The following is a 9,557-nucleotide window of genomic DNA, read 5'->3' as shown; positions in this document are numbered from 1 at the left end:
TCACCATTTGGACGGGGCAAATAGTTGGAAGGCTTCTTTTTTTCTCTTGATAGGTGGAATATTGTAGTTTCAGACTTCTGGCTTTGTGTTGGAAGCTGATCTGATTCTCTCGATGACGTGTCATTCGTTATGTACGGAACGGTGATGGTCGTCGAGTGCATTTGTTGCAGTAGTGCCATCAGGGTTTTTTTGCAAATGTTCGTGTGATGAGCTCTTAGGCCATTCCTGCAACGATTGTTTTTGCTTAACAACCATTTCCACATCTTTGGTTACATCTGCCTTTTGGTAAGTGGGACATGCTGAAAGTAATTGTCTTTATTTCACATCCAATGCGGTCATTCCTCGTCGGTATTTGTTTCGCTGTCCTTGGCATGATTGTCGGAACGAACGCCTGAATTACTTTCGCGGTGATAATTTAGTTTCTCTTTTGATGCGCGATCGTAGACTTGCTTCATCAGTCAGCAGCCATCAATAAGACTGACACTGTTTTTTTTGTTTTCCCCCCCCTCCTTTTAACCGCAGTGCGTTGGCTTCGCAGCCAAATTCAACATGGTCATTTGATCTAATTTGGACAGAGACGTGGTGATATGACAGGCATCTTCATACTTGTTAACGGACAACCGTTTTGTTTCATGTTATTTACGAAGCTTTGGATTCTTGAAGCGTAACCAGAGAGGTTGAGACTGAATCGCTTATTACAGGTCTGAGATTAGTCATTTTCGTTCAGCAACGTGGTCCTTTATATTTTCTTTCATCACCAAATTCCGTGGTCTAGAATTTTCGCAACGCCTGCTGTATGACGTACTTTTGGCTTAACTGATCGGATCAAAAGTAGTTCTTTGGTAGCGCTTTTTCGGAGTCACTGAAGCTGTTCGTCATTGTCTTGGCTTGTATTTAATCATCCGAATATCTAAATTCTGCGCTTCCAAGTGACATAAGTTTATCCTGTTGCCATGCCCATGGTCTGAACTCATCAATTCTCAAATCGTCCTTGAGTATTGTTCTTTGCGAGCCTTCACACTTCGGCCATTTTTTTTTTGTCACCTGCTTATCCTTTTTGTACTGCTCTGCCATACATCAAGCGCATTGTGTTTGCCGGGCGACTTTTTAACATTCCCCCGCCTTTTTGATAAGTTTGCGATTTTTCACTATACAATGTAGAAAATCAACTTTGACTTTGTCCCTCCGAGCTCTTCGATTAGCTTTCATCATTAATTCATTCGCGCTTTTGTGTCTTATGGCTTTACACAACTTTTCCCGCAAGTGTCTGTTGTTGCTTTGTGAAACGCTTCTGTACTTAATTTCGACTTCCGTGTAAACATTTGTCGAGTATGCTTAATCACTGGTTGAGATTCGAAAAGCCCGTTAAATTTTCTCTCGAGACAGAAGCGTGTCAAGAACCTATTCGACTGTCCCTTTGTTTGCAATGAGCGTTGTTTTTTACGGGGGGTCAACCTTAAGGTGGCATTTTTTGCGCGCTACTATGTGGCGACTAGCTTAACTGATTGGAGTGTAATGTGAAGTGCTAGTTTGGTACCCGATATGGCCCATGTGAGCGTTAGCGCTTTCTAATGTGAAATGGGCCCCCGCAATGGTCAGAGAAACTTCCCTTACCAGGGTGGGAATTGAACCCACTCGCCATTTACACTTAATCATTTAAGTCTGTTGAAATATAGTGCTTACACGTCCCTCGGTTTTGTAAAAACGTAATCCCTTCCTTGTACTTGGTCATGTTCATTGCCGTTGACTTGAACATCTTCAGTTCCCACTGCCTTCTCTCGTACTGAGCTTTGTCGCCTCATGTCGGTATAAGCGGCGGAGATCTACCCGAAGTTCGCGTGGGTTCAATCCCACCCTGGCAAGAGTTTTTTCTCTCTGTTTCCTTTCGTGGGCCCATGTCCATTATAAGGGCTAACGCTCACATGGTTCATATGGTGTTCAAAACTCAGCACTTCACATTACACTCTAATCAGGTTAAGTCTGGTTCTGATTAGTATAAGTGCCTATTATGGCGACGAGTTGCTTAAATTTAACTATACAGGCAGTAGCGTTGTACTATATACTTTTAAGTATCAGTTGTTATAGATTTCGCGGTTCGTCGATTATTGTCGAATGAATATAAGATACCTTAACCATTGCTCGCGATAATTATCGTAAAGTATCCAAGCCCCTAAGAAGTCTTGAAATTAAATATAACATGGAATTTAACTACTCTTGCAAGGTCTTAGGAAATAACACCAACGTTCACACTTTCTCTACATATCTCAGTTCACCACATTTGTCAAACGTTCAATTGGTTGGTCGGATTCCACAGGGCCAACATTTAATGGAACTCCTGAACTTGTCATCTACTGACTTGATCCGCTTTGTTTCTTCTTGTTTTCCGTTGAACGACTATAGGCTATTATTTTTTATCTTTGTTTGGCTGACAAACTCGACTGTCCTGATGCTGCATGAATGCTGGGGGTGTGCGCGGGTTTCGAACCCCGTCCGGATCATACACTTGGGCTATCTTTAGATAACGGAGGAAAGAGCCCTGCTCTTTTGTTAATATTTCACCTTTTCAAATGGTTAGACTTCAAGTTTTTCCGCCGCGGATTAAGACCTATAAACCGTAGGTCCCCCCTTAACAAATATTTTCTACGGTTCATACAGAACCCAACGCTTATTTCGAGAAGAGTAGGGGATGATAGTTCCGCCGGGGTGTGGCTGTCCTGGTTCCTCATCCAGCAGAGTTTCCGGCTTATCGGTGAAGTCTTGTGGTGTAATGAGGCCCCTAAGCAGAAACAAACCATAAGTCAAAAGGGACTTTTTGTCCGAGATGGAAATTATTTGTGTTGGAGACAGAGCATTGGCAGTTTTTCTATTCTGCTTCACCATCCGATGATAGTGGTCAACCTGATTAATGAGCTAACCCGTCTCGTCTTCGCGTGAACTGTTCATTAGAAATTTGAAACATACGGTTGATCATGACATCAAATGAAGTTTGAAACCAGTACATATTTATTGTGATCTTACTCTGTCGCGTGCAACAGTGTGTAAGATTTTATACCAGTGGTCTTACGTAGAAAGTAAAGTAACGATATCAGAAGCTCTCTTCTGATGGCAAGTTTTATGACTCCTGGCGTTTGATTTCTTTGGAGCACTGAAAGTGAAGCATCTCAGGAAGCGGCCGATGACCTGGCTCTCTTCTTTACCTTAATTCGTAAAGAAGACAGCATGTCCATTGTCTTCATCGGGCTGATTCCTTCATAAATTGTGTCTCATACTCTTGTTTAGTGTCCAAGGATGAAAAATCAACATGTTCATCCGATCTGACCACGGAACTTACTTTCTGTAGGAACAACCGTGAATTATGCGAGTGTATGACGGGTTGGGAGCCAAGACCATATTGAAAGTGCAATGAGTCAGGAAAGAAATTCGACTGGGTGCTTAACCCACCGACTCGCCGATAGTGGTGAGGGATCGTTGTGGTTTTTGTGGGGTTCAGACAGGAAAGCACTTGATGTTGTTCCCAGAATCAAGCCGTCATCGATGAAATGTTGTTAATTATATTTTCCTTAAGTGGCATGGCTTGTTAACAGAGCACCCACTAACTGAAGGTGAGCCTCACTTGTGATGATTTCTCTTATCATCTTTACTCCCAATAATTTTTTCCCATGCTTGGATAGAAGATCTGTTAGCTAACCTCCCGTCTTCCCCTCCCACTGCTCCGCCTTCTCACTCCCACGATATTTTTCTGATCAAGATGAGACTGGGACTTTTGGATTAAAGAAACAGTAGTGACAACCCAAATTGAGAACTGTTGGTTACGATATTACCTGCCTGATCTGTTTCCCTCTTCCCCCACCGAAATGTTGTGCAATGTTGGCGCTTAAATCCGGTGTCATGGTTGAATCCTTTTTTGACCCAGATTTAAATTTGATGATCCTCATTTTACCCGTAAGATGAACTAATGTCGCGTCTCCGTAGCGGCTACCACAACCCCCAAAAGGACTAGAAGACCTATACCTTCCCATCAAGCGCTGTCTTAAACGCATCTCAGCAACTCTTCGTAGTTTTGCCGTACAATCTTCACGTTTCTTATGTTTTCTATCCATCATGGCAACGTTGTAAGGGAACAAGAACTGGCTCGGTTTGTGCAAAAAGCCGGTTAACACTAAGCCCATTTAAATTCTTACCCAAGGGATCTATTTCTCTACTCCCAAATGTCTCAACCGCTGATAGTCTTCAATAAACTTTAAATTAAGAGTTTTAAGTCAATCTTGGAAAACAAAAGTAAGTTGCTAAAGAAACTTTCCACGCAAAACTTTGAAAATCATCTGAAACCATCGTTCAACTCCTACCTGTATTAAAAAAAAGTATTCGAACAACCGGGCCCCTGTACTATCACATTCTTACCGAATTCGAACTTCCAACTTTTAGATCTGTCATCCCCGTGTCTTCCACCAACCATTACACTACAACGACGATCGTGCTCAACCCACTGCAGTTCTTGTCCTCATTTACTCTTGTACAATTAGGCAATTGTTACAGTGAATACCCAAAACTAAGCTAACCTGACCCGAACCTGACCCTAATTTTTCTCTAGGCTTAATTGTTTCTTTAATTTATCTGAGTGCCGTATTGCACCAAGGTAAAATGAGGATCACCATTTTTATTGAGGTAAAAACGGATTTAACCTGAGAGCGGCTTCTACCGGCAAAATCAATACCCACTACTAATCATCTCAAAGTCGGAAACTTGGTCGAGTGGTAGGTAGTGTGGTTCCTAGAGGTTCTTAGCCCCTTAGAAGAGTCTTGAGATTTTTCCCTGGACCAGACAATGTTGTGCGATCAGCCGAAGTAAAGACGAAGTATGTTGTTATGAAACGTCCTTTTACGAAACTAGCTCTCCTGGAAGTGTATTTGTCCTATTAGTTAGGTTGACCTCGTCTGCCACAAAACATTACGATTTGCGCTGTTTTGATTGCAGTTTTTCTGGAATAGACGTATACTGCTGCTTACATGAAGTGATTGTAATTATTGTGTGAAGTCGATGGACAAGCACGTGGCGTTTGATGTAAACATGACTTTGCTTGGAAAAGAATGTTGCCCTTGTGAGAGAGTTCTCGAAACTATTATGGCAAAAAGAAGAATAAACAGAATTTTATAACCCATATGCCCATTACCCGGGGCTTCCATTTGTATTGTACGATGGAGTCAACCCTTTCCCTTATCTTTCTATTTTTAGAACTACAGTATTTTGACGTATGTGACGTATGTGACTGAGAACATACGTGAAGTGGTTCACATACGTCACATACGTAATAAATGATTTGCTATTGTCAGAACACCCCCTAAGGCCCCCACCCTTCTCTCCTTCCCTGCGATGTACTTCTAAAAATACCAAAATAAGAGAAAGGGTTGATTCAGAGGATTAATATGGAAGGTGGAGGCTCCGGGTTATGAGCTTCTGTATAACTTTCTCTCTGAAAAGAACAAAGAATGCGAATGTTATTCGGGAGTAGTCCAGCAAAGTATTGTGCGTGCGGAAAAAGCAATTCGCTAAGCGTTGATTGTTTAACTTGTTGGACATTAAGATAGTAATTTAAATAATGGGAAATGAAGGGAGAAGAATTGGTGTAATTATTAGTAATTTAATCAGCGATAAAAGTTAAATTTTTGTACATGTACTCATAATATGACGATACCACTTTAACAAAGCCTTCCACAAATATTTTTGACAGGCCTTTCAAATGAAACTATAGACGTGTAATGCGCCCGTGGAGGATTCTAACTTTTCCGTCCTTGGATTAGATCTGGATGATCCAAGGACTCTGATAATCGATTTGCCATTTCGCCCGTCTCCAAGCAACTAGACCGAACCGGTCATGGTCGTAGTTTCCTAAAGAGAGTAGCAGGGATCAGTTTGCTATAATAAACTTTCTTTTAGTTTTTAAAATATCGTGGAAAATCTGTCGTTGCTGTTATATTTATGTGTCGCCACAATCTCGCCCCCAGAGCTTTCGTCTTGACTGAGGGAGAGAAGAGCTCTTGGGAACCCTGAAAAAACTATCTTCTCATTGGTCTCTAATAGGTGCATTCATGTTAGCACAAGGAGTGAGCAGGCGCCGTAAGGTTCAAATAACCAATTTTTGGCTATAAGAACCGTACGGCACATGTTCTCCGAGATAGAGTTTCCCAGCGCCTCGTGTCAAAGTCCCGTTCCAGCAGTATGCCTCTATTGCGCATGGTCACCGGCGTATATCCTTATAGCAGATCCGGGTGGACTTGATAATTTTCGTATTGCTTATTCAAAAATCCCATTCTTTCTATAAGATCGAATCAATCTTGGAGAATAATCTTGATCCACAAGCGTAAAAAATTGTCGAGTTAATTTTGAGAGAGAAAAAAGGAAAAATTACCGAGTTACACATTAAAAACGTAAATTTAGCAACATACGATACGAGTATAGAAAAAAAAAACTGAAATTTATTTTTCGTTTCACACGATTGAGACACTTGTCACGGAAATGAATGTTAAATTAAGTTAACTGATCATCGCTGACAGGACTTCAAAAAGAAAAACATTGACACTGAAATTGGTTTTTCTTTTTACACGCTTGCACTCAATGATTCGATTTGCCATGGATTCGTTTCTTGCCAGTAATGTTAATAATGTTTGTGAAACGATTTTTAGCTCCAGGCTGTTTCTCTGATTTGAATAAATTTTATTCAGTAGGCAAAAAAGCACAAACATTACACTAAGCACCTAACTAATGTCATTTCCGTAATAAGTTCTCTAAAATGAGCGGAATTGATTTAGCAGATCAGGATCAGAAAACTCCCTGCCAAAAACCCTCGGTGGAATTTGACATTCATTTCCGTGACAAGTTTCCTTTGTACTAATATTGTTTTTGTGCTAGCTGTCATTATCACTTCAACTTTCATCTATTCTGTAGTGAGGACCTTAACTATACAGCAAAAGTCCATTAGCAACTATTAACTTTTCCCGCAGGTAAACGAAGCTGATGATCAGTTAAGTTTTAGTTGACACTTATGTACAATTAGACTAATGCTCTCTGGTACTATACTGACTTTGGTCGATAAACTAAGGAAGAGCATGATAGCAAGCTTTTGGACATTCATTTTTGCCACAATAACAGCAGATAAAGTTTTACGTACAGCTGGATCCACGACGATTTCCTTAATTAAGGGTGCTTTCAGGACAGCAACCAAATCATCTGATCAGTATCTTCTAAGAGTGATTGCAATTTATTCTGATTTCGCGAGTGACTCAGCATATTGATGACACAAAGTAAAATGAAAGCTGCACAGCAATATTCATTATTTATTTAGAACATGAAAGGTGTATCTAAGTAGGTTTTTTCCTGTTTCTCACGGTTCATTTTCGTAAGCAACCGAGAGTAATTTGTTAATTGTTTCCTTGTCACAGGCTACTGAGGCATCGATGAAAACCCTAGGATCTAACCAACTATAGGAAGAGGAATTCATTTAAAACCAGGATACGAGTTAGTTCACATGTCATAAACAATGGCTTCGATGAATTTCCAAGACCTCAGCATGGAAGTGCACAGCCGAAAGCTGTCGTGGGTTATTTGCGAAACAGCAGTTTATTTGTTGATTGTTTCAGTAGCGATAACTGGAAATTCGTTTTGTTCTTCTAGCAGTTTATAGAAATTCTCAACTGAGAACAATTCCAAACTTTTTTATCGCGTCTCTGGCTCTGTCGGACATTTTTCTTCCATTGCTTTGTGCACCGCAATCGATCACTGTTGCCATTATAGGTCGCTGGCCATTCAACGATGACGTATGTCAAGCCCAAGGATATTTTGTGATAGTTCTCGCCTGTGCATCGTTGCAAATCTTAACACTGACTGCCATAAATAGATTTTATCGGATTGTGCGAACGAAGAACTACAAGAGAATTTTCACCAAGCGAAATACCACGATCATGATAGGACTATGTGTATTCTTGGCCTCTGTTGAGCCATTACCTTATTTTCTTTCGGGAAGACGCTACGTTTTCCATCCTGGAAAGATGTTTTGTTTTCAAACGGCAGAGATATCTGTACCAAATTTTCTGGTTTATGGTTACGTTGGGGCTCCTACCTTACCCTTGGTTGTCTGTTATTTTCTTGTTTTTAAGAAAATTAGAAGTCACAAACAAAACGTACAAAGCCATTTGAAATCTTCAAACAGAGATAACAGCATAACTACCAGAGATATAAACATCACTAACATTCTCTTTATAACCGTTCTTGGATTTTTCGCTTGTTGGACTCCAATTTCCATTATAGACTTTGTGGACACATATCGAGGGGAAGTATCGTTCCCAAGACAGGTCTACTTTTTGTACCTCATTCTTGGAAATCTTTCAGCCGTGATTAACCCTGTTGTCTACGGTTTGTTAAACAAGAACTTTCGGGAAGAATATAAAAAGATAATTTTCTTTCACAAAAAACATCTAAGAGTCGAAGTTGAGCAAAACTCTAAACCAGGTACAGATGAAATAATCATTTATGATTTGAGCGTTAAGGAGGCAATACCTGCGGTTAATATTTCATAAAGGTGTCAATACGTAGTTCTGAAATGGTTAAAAAAATAGAGGTACATCTTTGGAGCAGTTACGGAATCAGTACAAGCTGTAAGACGTAGAATTGTAATTAGCTTATGAACCAAAAAAATCATTTTTGGACAATGCCTATATTAATATCGTATCCTTTGTTTCAAACAGCAAAGTTAATAATCAGGGTCGGCCAGGGTTTTTGGGTGTACGGTATACAGGGGCTTTTTAAATCGGATATACGGTATATTGCAGCTTAAATACGGGTATTCGGTATATCACTTTCTTTGAATTTCAGGTGCACAGTATACAATGCTTCCATTAATTTTGGATATATTTGGATGAATTTTGGTTATTTTATGGTAATTTGGCGAATTTTGTTCGGGTATACTGGTATACCACTATCCCCCCTGGCCGATCCTGAATAATGGTCCCAGTGGCGAAAAGTATAGCCTGTCTTCCTTTCAGATCGATCAAGGAAAATTATAATTTGTGAACTTTAATAGATCGAGCTCATACAAACAATCGGATGTTTATTGATTTATTCTCTCTCCAAAACACAAATGTATTGAAAAAAAAGTGTTCTATGGAACTTGGATTGAATGAATGATTGATTGACTGATTGAAAATTTGGCATGAGCTGAAAAAAAAACGATAGCATTAAATAAAGGAAAGCTGTCAAAACCAAGCGAATGTAAACTAAACTGGCTGCAAACTAATTATTAAGATTGGTAAGCCAAATTTTTTATGAAAAAAGATCAAATATCGAAGAAAGAATTTTGTTAACCCTGCCTATTTAAAACTGTCGCTGCATGAGTTTGATATAAGTAAAACCCGTAAATGTACAATGTGCAATAATAGTAGCCTGGCTAAATAAATGAATGAATAAATAGAGCTTGAAAAATTTACGCCGCAGGTATTAATCATTGGAGGTTTATATTTGATAGAAAGTGACAAGTGGTGGGAGGATGCCCACGGGATTCAGCGAAG

General features: G+C 39.8%; 1 pseudogene; it reads left to right on the top strand.

Moving 5' to 3' along the window:
* Positions 1 to 7,287: 7,287 nt before the first annotated feature.
* Positions 7,288 to 9,475, top strand: LOC138027122 (melatonin receptor type 1B-B-like; annotated as a pseudogene).
* Positions 9,476 to 9,557: the final 82 nt, after the last annotated feature.

Source organism: Montipora capricornis, chromosome 12, assembly GCF_036669925.1.
Source record: "Montipora capricornis isolate CH-2021 chromosome 12, ASM3666992v2, whole genome shotgun sequence".
In the NCBI taxonomy this organism is placed as follows: domain Eukaryota; kingdom Metazoa; phylum Cnidaria; class Anthozoa; order Scleractinia; family Acroporidae; genus Montipora; species Montipora capricornis.
Note: the sequence above shows the minus strand (reverse complement) of the source record. Positions and strands in the feature narration are given on the sequence as shown.